Below are 13,877 nucleotides of genomic sequence, written 5' to 3'. Positions count from 1 at the left end.
TGAGTGTACTATTTTAATTGGGAAACATGCCAATTTAATCAGACAAGAGTGATTTTATTTATTTATTTTACTATTACTATTGTTTTTCTGTTAAGAGCCACACCCATGGCATATGGAAGTTCCCAGGCTACGGGTCAAATTGGAGCTGCAGCTTCCGGCCTACACCACACCCACAGCAAGGCAGGATCCAAGCCACATCTTTGAACCATACATGGCAATGCCGGATCCTTAACCCACTGAGCCGGGCCAGGGATCAAAACCTCATCATGGATGCTAGTCTGGTTCCTTACCACTAAGCCACAGCGGGAATTCCAAGAGTGGTATTATTCGAAAAACAAATATTTTCCTTCCTGTGGTCATATGTTGATGGTAGAGAAGAGAAATGAGAATAATTTTAAGATAAAATTGTGAAATTGATTTTAAGGAAGGAATGAACATCTGAGTATCTCCAGAAAAAACAGGCATCCGTTCATCGTGACTTAAAGCATGTTGTATTTAAAGTGACTTGGGAGGAGTTCTGTGGTGCAGCAGGTTAAAGATCTGGCATTTGCCACTGTAGCAGCTCAGGTTGTTGCTGTGGTGTGGGTTTAAGCCCTGGCCTAGGAACTTCCATATGCCAAAGGTGTGGCAAAAACAAAACGAAACGAAAAACTAAAAAAAAAGGTGACCTGGGAGACAGCAATAAGTACAAGTTACAGAAATTCTGCCCTAGTTTTGAGAAAGCCTGGCTGGAGTTTTGCCTGTTCTATATAAATATGTGCAAGCTGCATAATTACCTGTTGCCTTGCTGCCCACTCTCCTTACGCAGCTCAGTAAATCTGCTGAATTTTTGCTTTCCTCTTGTTTTTTTAATTTTTTTTTTTTTTTTGGCCACACTTGTTGAAGTTCCAGGGCCAGGGATCAGACATGGGCAACAGAAGTGACAATGCTGGATCCTTAACCGCTAGGCCATTGGGGGAAACAACTGGATCCCTATTTTCATTTATCCATGTATGTGCCAGAGTCTGATAGGTGAAACTAATGGAAGGGAAGTTATCTGCCCTTTCTTAAAATTCCCTATATTGGCTTTAATCATTACTGTTTTACTGAAAGTTACCACAAAGCTGGTGGTTAAAATAGCTAATGGTAATGGCATGGTCAAATCTAACTCTTCTTATTTTGCTTTTTAGGGCAAAACTAAAAACAAAAAACTTTTAGGGAAACTCCAATCTTTCTGACTCTATTTAAACATTTATTAAAAGATTTTTTAAAAATCATAGTTGATTTATGGAGTTCCCATTGTGGTGCAGTGGAAACGAATCTGACTAGGAACCCTGAAGTTGAAGGTTCGATCCCTGGCCTCACTCAGTGGGTTAAGGATCTGGCGTTGCTGTGAGCTGTGGTGTAGGTCGAAGATGAGGCTCAGATCCTGCATTGCTGTGGCTGTGGTGTAGGCCGGCAGCTGTAGCTCCGATTTGACCCCTAGCCTGGGAACTTCCATATGCTGTGGGTGTGGCCCTGAAAAGCAAAACACATAAATACAAATAAAAATAATAGTTGATTTACAATGTTGTGCTAATTTCTGCTGTACAGCAAAGTGACTCAGTTATATATATGTGTGTGTGTGTATATATATATACATATATGTGGGTATATATACTCTTTTTCTTTTTTTTCTTATGGCTTCATCCCTGGCATGTGGAAGTTCCTGGGCCAGGGATTGAAGTCTGAGCTGCAGCTGTGACCTATGCTGCTTTTGCAGCAGTGCCAGATCCTTTAACCCACTGTGCTGGGTCAGGGATTGCACCTGTACCTCCACATCGATCAGAGCTGCTGCAGTCAGATTCTTAACCCACACTGTGCCATGGCAGGAACTCCTACACTTTTTTAAAAATATTCTTTTCCATCATGGTCTATCCCAAGAGATTGGTTACAATTCCCTGTGCCATTATAGGACCTCATTGCTTTTCCATTCTAAATGTAATAGTTTGCATCTACTAACCCCAAACTCCCCGTCCCACTCCCCCCACCACTCCTTTGGCAACCACAAGTTTTTTCTTTATGTCTGTGAGTCTTTTTGTTTTGTAGATAGTTTTTTTTTTTTTTTTAAGGGTCTCACCTGCAGCGTATGGAGGTTCCCAGGCTAGGGGTTGAGTCACAGTTACAGCTGCTGGCCTATGCCAGTCACAGCAACGTGGGATCTGAGTAGCATCTGTGACCTACACCACAGTTCACCGCAATGCCAGATGCTTAACCCACTGAGAGAGACCAGGGATCAAACTCATGGATCCTAGTTGGGTTAACTGCTGAGCCATGGAGGGAACTCCTGTAGATAGGTTCATTTGTGCTATACTTTAGTTTCCACATATAAGTAATATCATATGGCATTTGTCTAACCTATTTCACTTAGGATGATAAACTAGTTGCATCATGTTGCTGTGAACAGCATTACTTTGTTCTTTTTATGGCTGAATAGTATGCCATTATGTAAATGTACCACATTTTCTTAATTCATTCATATGTTGATGGGCATTTAGGTTGTTTCCATGTCTTGGCTATTGTGGATAGTGCTGCTATGAACATAGGGGTGCATGTATCTTTTTTTTTTTTTATTACGCAATGAATTTATTACATTTATAATTGTACCATGATCATCACAATCCAATTTTATAGGATTTCCATCCCACAACCCCAGTGCATCCCATCCCCCGAACTGTCCCCTTTGGAAACTAAGTTTTTAAAAGTCTGTGAGTCAGTATCTGTCCTGCAAAGAAGTTCACTGTCCTTTTTTCAGATTTTCACTGACATTTTCAGAATGTCAGTGAAAGCATTTGATGTTGGTGTGCATATCTTTTTGAATTATAGTTTTGTCTGGATATATGCCCAGAAGTGGGATTGCTGGATCATATGGTAATTCTATTTTTAGTTTTCTGAGGAACCTCCATACTGTTTGTCATAGTGATTGTACCAACTTACATTTCCCACCAACAGTGTAAGAGTGTTCCCTTTTCTCTGTGGAAGGTTCACCTTCTCCAGCGTTTGTTATTTGCAGACTTATTAATGACTGCCATTCTCACCAGTGTGAGGTGGTACCTCATTGTAGTTTTGATTTGCTGTTCTCTAATAAGAGATGTTTAACTTTTCTTACTCTCAAAGCAGCACCTGCTTCTGACCAGCTATGCTCAGCCTTCGCATATGGCTTTGAAAACTGTTTCCTCAATTCTCTGATGTTTTCTTGTCTTCCTTTTTTTGGTGCATATCCCTAGAGTCATCTGTTTTCCCCTCCTTTCATTAATTAGGTTAATTTTAGAGCCCCCTGCAATGTCGAAGTAAATTCTTGGAGTTCCCTGGTGGCCTAGTGGGTTAAGGATTCGGCATTGTCACTGCTGTGGCATGGATTTGATTCCTGGCCTGGCCAAAAAAAAAAGACACGATACTGAAGAATTTATCTTTTTGGCCATGCCTCTGTGAGCCTAAGTTCCCTGGCCAGGGATCAAACGCGTGCACAGCAGACTTGAGACAGCAGTGACAATGTCAGATCCCTACCCACTAGGCCTCCAGGAAACTCCTGTCATTTTTGTATTAGTTTGGTCAGCATACAAGATCTTTTGGTATAAAATTTTGCCACTAAATAGTATTTAGTGATTCTCTGTCCCTATTGGGAATAATGTAGAATGGCTTTTGTTATAATTTCTCCTTAGCCTTTGATTCTAGACAGGAATCAATTATAGGGGTGTGCATGAATTAAAGAATTGCAATCATCCTACTGTGTAGCACTGGGAACTATGTCTAGTCACTTATGATGGAGCATGATAATATGAGAAAAAAGAATGTATACATGTATGTGTGCCTGGGTCATCTTGCTGTACAATGGAGAATTGACAGAACACTGTAAACCAGTTATAATGGAAAAAATAAAAATCACAAAATAAGAATATATATATACATGAAAAAAAGAATTGAAATTAGAACATTTTCTTTCAAAGTTTTGATAGATAATTTTTGGGGGGAGGGGAGGCTTAAAAAGTAATGTATTTGCCCCACTGACCCTCTTAAAATGATACCTTACTGATTGAACATCACCTTTGGAAGAGATTGATACCTGTTCCCCTCTCCCATCCCCAGCAAGGAAAGGCAAGCAGGCTGATGTGCAGTTAATGCAGTTTTATTGTCACAAACTAGGGGTGGCTCTAATACACAACTGACCCTGCAGTTTAATTTCCATTACAACTTACATAGGAGTTCCTGTCGTGGCACAGTGGAAAGGAATCTGACTAGGAACCATGAGGTTGCAGGTTCCATCCCTGGCCTCACTCAGTGGGTTAAGGATCCGGCGTTGCCGTGAGCTGTGGTGTAGGTTGCAGACCCAGCTTGGATCCTGTGTTGCTGTTGGTGTAGGCTGGCAGCTGGACCTCCGATTGGACCCCTAGCTTGGGAACCTCCATATGCTGTGGGTGTGGCCCTGAAAAAAAAAAAAAAAAAAAAAAACCTTATACAGAATTAAACATTTCTGCAACCCAGATAATTTTTGTTAGCATTCCTCCAGTATTTATTTTGCTTAGAGTCACCAATTTGCATGTTAACTCATTTTGCCTTTATGGAGTAGAATTCTGGCCCTTGATCACTCTTTTGTCTGCATTGGAGCAGATGTAAAGCTTCTTGAAGGCATTACTTCGGCCCTTGGTTTAGCCATAAATCCTCGTCAGGCTCTCTCCTTTCAAGGAGAGGGTATTACTCCTCTCTCCAGCTTTGATGAGTGCTAAACTGTAGAGCTCCATGCTTGCTCAGCAGCACAGAATAGCTGCGCTCCAGCAAGTTTCATGTAGGTCCTGGAGGTCAGCATCTTACCTTACTACAAAAAAGCACTTGAGGGAGTTCCCTAGGCTCAGTGGGTTAAGGATCTGGCATTACTGCCTTGGCTGTGGTTATAGCTGTGGTGTGGATTTGATCCCTGGCCCTGAACTTCTGCTTGAAGTTGTGGCAAAACAACAACAACAACAAAAACAAACACCCAGGGCCCGCTTATACAAATGCAAATGATCCATGAGAAAAAAGAATGAAAACTAAGTGGGTGAAGACAGCAGTAAGAGAAGAATAACAAACATGACTCAAAAGGAGATTGGTTGAGGTGCTCCCAGGTGGCTCAGCAGGTTAAGGATCCAGCATTGTCACTGCAGTGGCTCAGGTCACTGCTGTGGTGTGGGTTCTATCCCTGGCCTGGGAACTTTCAGATGCTGTGGGCATGACCAAAAAAAAGAAAAAAAAAAAAACTTGGTTGAGACACATTCATGATGGACAAATCTCATTTATGTATATATGCATCACACACACACACACACACACACACACACACACACAATCTTAAAGTTACTCAGATCTTCCCTAGGTTAAGCTGGACCAGCAGAGAATTAGCAGTCCATCTAGATTGAATTTGGGGGACAGCATCTCGTCATGGCCTATCCTCAGGAATGGATTTTAGAACTGGGTGCTGCATTTATTCTAGAGACGTTGCTTATTATTATGCAGAGGACCAAGGAGAAAGTTTCCTCTCAGTATCAGTAAGAGTTGTGTCTTTTTTTTTTAATTTTATTTTTTTACTTTAATTAATTTTTTTTTAATTGAAATATAGGAGTTCCCGTCGTGGCGCAGTGGAAAGGAATCTGACTAGGAACCATGAGGTTGTGGGTTCAATCCCTGGCCTCGCTCAGTGGGTTATGGATCTGGCATCGCCATGAGCTGTTGTGTAGGTTGCAGATGTGGCTTGGATCCAGCGTTGCTGTGCCTGTGGTGTAGGCTGGCGGCTACAGGTCCAATTCAACCCCTAGCCTGGGAACCTCCATATGCCACGGGGGCAGCCCTGAAAAGACAAAAAAAAAAAAAAAGAAACATAGTTGATTTACAATGTTGTGTTAGTTTCAGGTCGTACAACAAAGTGATTCAGTTTATATATATTGATTAATACATATATTCATATTCTTTAACGTCTAGGTTATTACGTTATACTGCGCATGCATCCCTGTGCTATAGAGTAGGACCTTGTTATTTTATATATATCACTATGTATATGTTAATTCCAAACTCCTAATTTATCCCTCCTCACCCCCTTTCCCTTTTGGGAATCATAAGTTTGTGTTCTATGACTGTGGGTTTAAGTCACTTTTAAAAATCTTTTTTTTTTCCCCTCGATTTTATTTATTTATTTATTTTTTGGCCGCCCCACGGCATATGGTGTTCCCAGGCTAGGGATCAGATCTGAGCCTCAGTTCTACCTATGCTGCAGTTATAGCAACCCCGGAACCTTAACCCACTGTGTCTGGCCAGGAATTGAACTTGCGTCTCAGGGCTCCAGAATCACTGCCGACCCTGTTGCGCCACAGCGGGAACTCCTCCCTTGATTTTAAATAGAACAGATTATTAAAAAAAGATACAAAAATTAATGTGCACTAGTTCTAATATAATTACCCATAAGGGCCTTGCTAGTCACTATTTAAAGTTCTTGCATACCTACTCTTTCTTAATGGGATCAGCCTATTTAATTCTGCTACTTGTTTTTTCACCTAAAGCATCTTAAGCATCAGGTATTTGTAAAGATTCCTGAAATATTTTCTGGAACAAAGTATGATAGAAAAAAACACTTAACTGCTGACATACGTGTTAGTTAGAGAGTTTAATGTAAGTTCCCGGACCTGCACGTGTTTCATCACTTGTGTGAGGGCATAGATTACATGGTCTATAAATTGTCTTTCATCTTGGAAATTTCAGATTTGTAACTTCACTATCTTTACAAACTGCTTTTTTTTTTTTTTAATGTGAGCTTATATATAAACTAGAATTATCAGGATTACCCCAAGACTTATTTACGATGTCTGTTCCTTTAAAATTTGGTTTTAAAGTTAGGAATCTGTTCTTTCTCTACGACTTTTACTTGGAATGCTTTCTTCCCTTCTCAAAATCTAACTTGTCTGAAATCTAAACTCCATAAAGCCTTCCCTGTTGATTTTGGCTACCCAGGACCTCCAAGGTTCCTGGCTACTGACCACACAATTTCCTCAATGATGTGTCCTGGCATTTTATGATTTCAGTTATTTTGTGTCTCTCAGGGATGGTCAAACTGTTTTCTGAATCCCCTACCAGTTTAAGCATGAATCTGCTACTTGACAAGTAGTTCCCCAAATGGTTATATTTTCTTCATCAAAGTCTTAGGACATTTGAATCCAGACAAATTGCTACAGTGCCTTTGGTGACTTAGTAAGGAATTCTTACATTCCTTGAAACGCCAAGAGATGGTCCTACCCACCTTTTCCTTGTGTGCTCTGGAGCAGGAGCTCTGACAAACCTGACTTTACTACTTAAACAGAAATGCTCATAAGAGCAATTCAGGAAATGAGCTTTGTGGTATCATAATCTCCATTTTAAAAGGAAAGGTATCTCTCTGGCATTATATTTATATGCACTTATATAAATGGAACAAAAAGAACTTTGATTACTCAGACTTCAAGTCCATACAGGGGGAGTTCTCTTGTGGTGCAGTGGTTTAAGGATCTGGCATTGTCACTGCAGCAGCTTGGGTCACTGCTGTGGCACGGGTTTGATCCCTGGCTGGGGAACTCTCACGTGTCACAGTCACAGCTACAGCAAACAAACAGCATACAAACAAGACAAAAAAAAAAAAAAACTCTAAATAGGTTTTGGAAAACCTTTTTTACTGTTTTTTTGTTTTTGTTTTTGTTTTTTTGCTTTTTAGGGCCACACCCACTGCATATGGAAGTTCCCAGGCTAGGGATTGAATTGGAGCTACAGCTGCCCGCCTACGCCACAGCCATAGCAACTCGGGATCCCAGCTGCATCTGCAATCTACACCACAGCTCATGGCAACACTGGATCCTTAACCCACTGAGTGAGGCCAGGGATTGAACCCACATCCTGGTGGATCCTCGTCAGGTTTGTTAACCACTGAGCCATGAAGGAAACTCCCTGGAAAACCTTAAAAAAATTTTTTTTATAAGTGCATTTTTCCATTGCCATGGAGTTTCCAGGCCAGGGACCAGATCTGAGCTGCAGTTGTGACTTAAGCCACAGCTGTGGCTATTCTGGATCCTTTAACCCACTGTGCCAGCCTGGGATCGAACTTGTGTCCTGGTGCTGTAGGGACACCACCAATCCTGTTGCGCCACAGCACAAACTCCAAAAAACATTATTCTTTGTAACAATTTAACATTCAAAAGTTAGGAGTTCCTGTCGTGGCGCAGTGGTTAATAAATCCGACTAGGAACCATGAGGATGTGGGTTCAACCCCTGGCCTCGCTCAGTGGGTTAAGGATCTGGTGTTGCCGTGAGCTGAGGTGTAGGTCACAGACGAGGCTCGGATCCTGCAGGCTGTGGCGAAGGCTGGCAGCTGTGGCTCCGATTTGACCCCTAGCCTGTGAACCTCCATATGCTGCAGGTGCAGCCCTAGAAAAGACAAAACAAAAAACAAACAAACAAAAAAACCCAAAAAACACAGAAATTTAAAACTATTCCATAATCAAAACAAGGCAGATAACATTCTGTGCACTATTGTTTTTTGTAAAATATAAACTGAGACGCTCCATTTATTTTCAATAATGAAGATACTGGTGCTTCCCGTGCCAAGTTGAATTTTGTAGCCAAGTTCTTTATTTGTTTATTATTTTCTTTTGGCCATGCCTGTGGCATATGGAAATTCCCAGGCCAGGGATCAAATCTGAGCCACAGTTTATACTTAACACTGCAGCTGCGGCAACACCATGGTGGGATAGGGATCAGAATCCACGCTGCTGCAGAGACAACACCAGATCCTTAACCCACTGTACCACAGCAGGAACTCCATGCACAGCTTTTATTACAGACATATATCCCCAAGAGGGACCAGAATTTTCACTTCCACTGACCAGCACGGCCCCTCCCCACACCACACAGCCCTGAGGGATACAGAATAAACCACTTGACTCCACTCTTCCTGGACTTTATGTACATACCTTCCTCCTGTTAAGGGCCTGCCACATGCTCTCATACTCATGATAGACTAATCATGTTTTCCTAATCACAAAGAAAAGATTTACAAAGGTTTTTTTTCCTCCAACTTTTTACTTTGATGCAATTTCAGACTTTCAGAAGAATTACAGGAATAGTACAAAGAATTCTGATAGCCTTCACTCAGATTCCTCAAATGCTAACATTCCCCACTTTGCTTTATCCTCTCTCACGTCTCTCAAGGCGATGGTCCAAAATTTTGCTGAATAGAAATCCTCTTAGATGCAAGAGCAGATCTAAGGAATATAAAAATCATCTTACAAAACAAAAACCCTTCCAACATCCCTACCTACCTATCTATTTTTGTCTTTTTTTTGGGGGGGGGCACCCAAGGCATATGGAAGTTCTCAGGCTAGGGGTCGAATTAAGGCTACAGCCACAGCCACATGGAATCTCAGCCGCGTCTGCAACCTACACCACAGCTCACGTCAATGCTGGATCCTTAACCCACCGAGAGAGGCCAGGGATCGAACCCGCATCCTCATGGAGTTGGGTTTGTTAACCGCTGAGGCAAAAGACGGGAACTCCCATATTCCAGTCCCTGCACAACTGCCCAAATTATTTCCCTTTCTTAGAACAAGATGATTACAAGGCACATTTTCTTCTTTCATTTTTTAATTTTATTTATTTTTTTGCCTGCACCTGTGGCATGTGGCATTTCCTGGACCAGGGACTGAACCATGCACTACAGCAGCAATCTGGGCCGACAAGGGACCTCTTCTTTGTTTTAAATCCATACCATATAAAAGGCTGTATTATGGGAAAAATAATCAATGCTTGTGGATTACAAATGACCGTACCATACCACTAAATTGAATTGAGCTTCTAATCTATTTCCTTATATTCGTAGTATTAAAAAAACCCCTGTTCACTGTGAATTAAAAAAAAAAAAAAAAAAGCTGCTCTCTCTGGCGCAGTGGTTAACGAATCCAACTAGGAACCATGAGGTTGCAGGTTCGATCCCTGGCCTTGCTTAGTGGGTTAAGGATCTGGCATTGCGGTGAGCTGTGGTGTAGGTTGCAGACGTGGCTCGGATCCCATGTTGCTGTGGCTCTGGCGTAGGCCAGCGGCTAGAGCTCCAATTAGACCCCTAGCCTGGGAACCTCCATGTGCTGCAGGAGCCGCCCAAGAAATGGCAAAAAGACAAAAATAGATAAATAAATAAATAAATAAAAGCTGCTCTCCATCTGTAGCATTCAATGTTGCATTAGGATTTTCACAAAACATGCACTGACTAGTGGTTCTTGTAACTTTGTAAAAGCTCAAGAACAGATTGACTTGATTTCTGTGGGCCTGTGGGAGCTAATAGCCATGGTTTATTCATACAGTTGTTTCTAAACACACAGTGTCTACTGGGATTTATTTCAAGTAGTTTTGTATCAGATTTTTTTTTTTTTTCCCCCAATGCCCATGGTACATGGAAGTTCCTAGGCCACAGCAGGGACCTGAGCTGCTGCAGTGACAGTGCTGGATCCTTAACCTGCTGGACCACAAGAGAACTCCCAGATGGATTTTTTTTTTTTTTTTGAAATAAAAACAGCAATATTTCTTGCTTTTGAGGATCCCACAGTGAAAGGCACTTTTTGTTGTTTTGAGAGTGAGGTCTAATGTATAACCACTAAAGTGACACATCATAAGTATACATCTCAATGAATATAGTGTGTTTATCCATGTAACCATGACTTCTGTCAAGGCATAGAACTCTCTCAGAGAGCTGCAAATGACCGTACCATACCACTAAATTGAATTTATAACCACTAAAGTGACACATCATAAGTATACATCTCAATGAATATAGTGTGTTTATCTATGTAACCATGACTTCTGTCAAGGCATAGAACTCTCTGAGAGCTGCAACCTATGCCACAGCTGCAGCAACACCAGATTCTTAACCCACTGTGCAGGGCTGGGGACTGAACTGGTGCCTCCACAGAAACAAGCCAAATGATCAGCCCACTGTGCCACAGCGGGAACTCACATATATTCTTTTTTTTTTCCATTATACTTTATTACACTATATTGAATATAGTTCTCTGTTCTATACTGTAAATCCTTGTCATTCATCTATTTTATATACCACATTGATCTTCAAACAATACCATTCAGCTATGGCTCTTAATTTTCTCTTTCATTGCATTTCTTGTAACATGGCTATATTGTATCTCTATTTTATCAATTGAAATATTTATTTTAACTGATTGTCCAGCCACTTGGGATTAGAAGGGAACTGGTATTTTCAGTCCTTCAGTTAATAATTTATATTACTCTCCTTTAGTTTCTGTCTCATTTTCTGGACTAAAGTATTGGGAGCTTATGTTTCATCTAGAAGTCTTTTTTACTCCATTTATCCTGTTCCTTTCTTTCATCCAAATTTAGAATATAGATGCCATTCCAAATCTTAGTAGCAACACAAGAACAAAGCTCTAATACCTAAATTAATGTGGTATTTATAAGAAAGATCATTACCTAGAGGGCTTTCTCAAAATATAAGCCAGAAATATTAAAAATATATAGAAAATATTTTTAGATACAGGTGCCAAATCTTCCATGATAGTCTGCATTAGCCTCTTACTTTCTTCCAGCTGCAACAGATGGAGGGGGAAGAAAGGGAGCAGGATCATTTGATCTTTTACTATTTTCTGAAACCTCTCAGAGAGAACCTCTCCAGATTAATTTTGTTCTTTGGGTAATAAAATTAATGTCCCAAGAGCCACAATAAAATGCTTGGTTTGCAGCCTACTCCTTAGGGCTCTGGTTCTGTATCTTATAATATTTACTGTTATGGAAAGGTTCCCCCCCCCACCTTTCATTTCTCACATTTTTATGTTTAAGAAACCTGTTGTTATTATTAACCCCTGATATTAGTAGACATTAAAGGAAAACCCTTACTGTTATACTGAAGCCACATTTCCCTCCAAGACTGGCCTTGACATGACTGAATTTTATTTCTTTTTTTTTTTTTTGTCTTTTTGTCTTTTCTAGGGCCACACCCGTGGCATATGGAGATTCCCAGGCTAGGGGTCTAATCAGAGCTGTGGCTGCTGGCCTATGCCAGAGCCACAGCAACGCCAGATCTGAGCCTCATCTGCGATCTACACCACAGCTCACAGCAATGCTGGATCCTTAACCCACCTGAGCAAGATCAGGGGTTGAACCCGAAACCTCATGGGTCCTAGTTGGATTTGTTAAGCACTGCACCACGAGGGGAACTCTGAATTTTATTTCTAATATAAAACAGCTTGATCACCAGGTACTAATTTATTTATCAGTGTTACCCTGGGGACAAAAGGCACGTCTCCAAACCTTGGGGGAGAATTTTAGGGCTTCAGGATTTTCAAAACATCTCCACAGTTCTTGAGAAAACCTTTTGATTTGGGTGGATCGTGGGCCACAAGGCCTCAAGCTTGACGTGGTCCAGCTAGAATGCACACATAAGGCCTTCAAGGCACACATTCCTTTTCTTGAGTCAAACTGCTTTTCCCTCTTAGATCTGGAGCCCAAATCATTTTATACGCAAAAATCTAGCCATGATTCCCTGTGGATAAAAGTTCATATCCTTTCAAATCTGAGTAATGCTTGAAAATATGATCAAAGAACTCAGGAGAAAAATGGCAGAGAAATCAGAAGGTTTTTTTTGTTTGTTTTTTTGCTTTTCAGGGCCTAACCTGAGGCACATGGAAATTCCCAGGCTAGGGGTCGAACTGGAGGTACAGCTGCTGGCCTACACCACAGCCACAGTAACTCGGGATCTGAGCCTCGTCTGTGACCTACACCACAGCCCATGGCAATACTGGATCCCTGGCCCACTAAGCAAGGCCAGTGGTCAAACCCGCATACTCATGGATACCAGTCAGATTCATTTCCGATTCATTGTGCCACAATAGGAACTCCCTGAAATTATAAGTTTTTAACAAAGAATTAAAAAATATAATAAAGAACAACTAAACAGAATGGAAGAATACAATAACTGAAGTAAAATATACATTAAAAGGAATCAAGTCCCACTTATTTAGCAGACTAAATGAGGCAGAAGAATAGAGCAGTGAGCTGGAAGTCAGAGTAGTAATCACTGCCGACCAACAGAAAAAAAACAATGAAAAGAAAAGGGGACAAGTTTTTTTCCCCCCAGCATGTGGAAACTCTCAGCTCACGGACTGAACCCACACCACAGCAGCGACCCAAGCTATAGCAGTGACGGCAGATCCTTAGCCTGTTAAGCCACCAGGGACCTGTGAAAAGAAGACAGTTCTGAGAGACCTCTGGGATAACACCAAGTGCACCAATATTCACATCATTGGGGTCCCAGAAGAAGAGAGATACAGCCTGAGAAAGTAACTGAGGAGATAATATGTGACAACTTCCCGAATCTGGGAAAAGAAACAGTCACCTAAGTTCAGGAAGTGCAAGGAGTGCCACACATGATTAACCCACAGAGGAACACACAAAGACACAGCGTAATTAAATGACAAAATTAGGGAGTTCTCTGGTGGCACAGTGGGTTAAGGATCTGGTGTTGCGATGTTGCCACTGGTGTGGCTTGGGTTGCTGCTGTGGCATGGCTTCCAGGGCTGGCCAGGGAACTTCTGCATGCCTTGGGCAAGGCCAAAAAAAAAAAAAGACAAAAATTAAAGATAAGGAGTTCCCATCTGGCGCAGTGGAAACGAATCCGACTAGGAACCATGAGGTTTCGGGTTTGATCCCTGACGTCACTCAGTGGGTTAAGGGTCTGGCGTTGCCATGAGTTGTGGTGTAGGTTGCAGACACGGCTTGGATCGCACATCACTGTGGCTCTGGCATAGGCCGGCATAGGCCAGCTCCGATGTGATCCCTAGCCTGGGAACCTCCAT

This window comes from Phacochoerus africanus, chromosome 8 (assembly GCF_016906955.1).
Source record: "Phacochoerus africanus isolate WHEZ1 chromosome 8, ROS_Pafr_v1, whole genome shotgun sequence".
NCBI classification, from domain to species: Eukaryota; Metazoa; Chordata; class Mammalia; order Artiodactyla; family Suidae; genus Phacochoerus; species Phacochoerus africanus.
Note: the sequence above shows the minus strand (reverse complement) of the source record.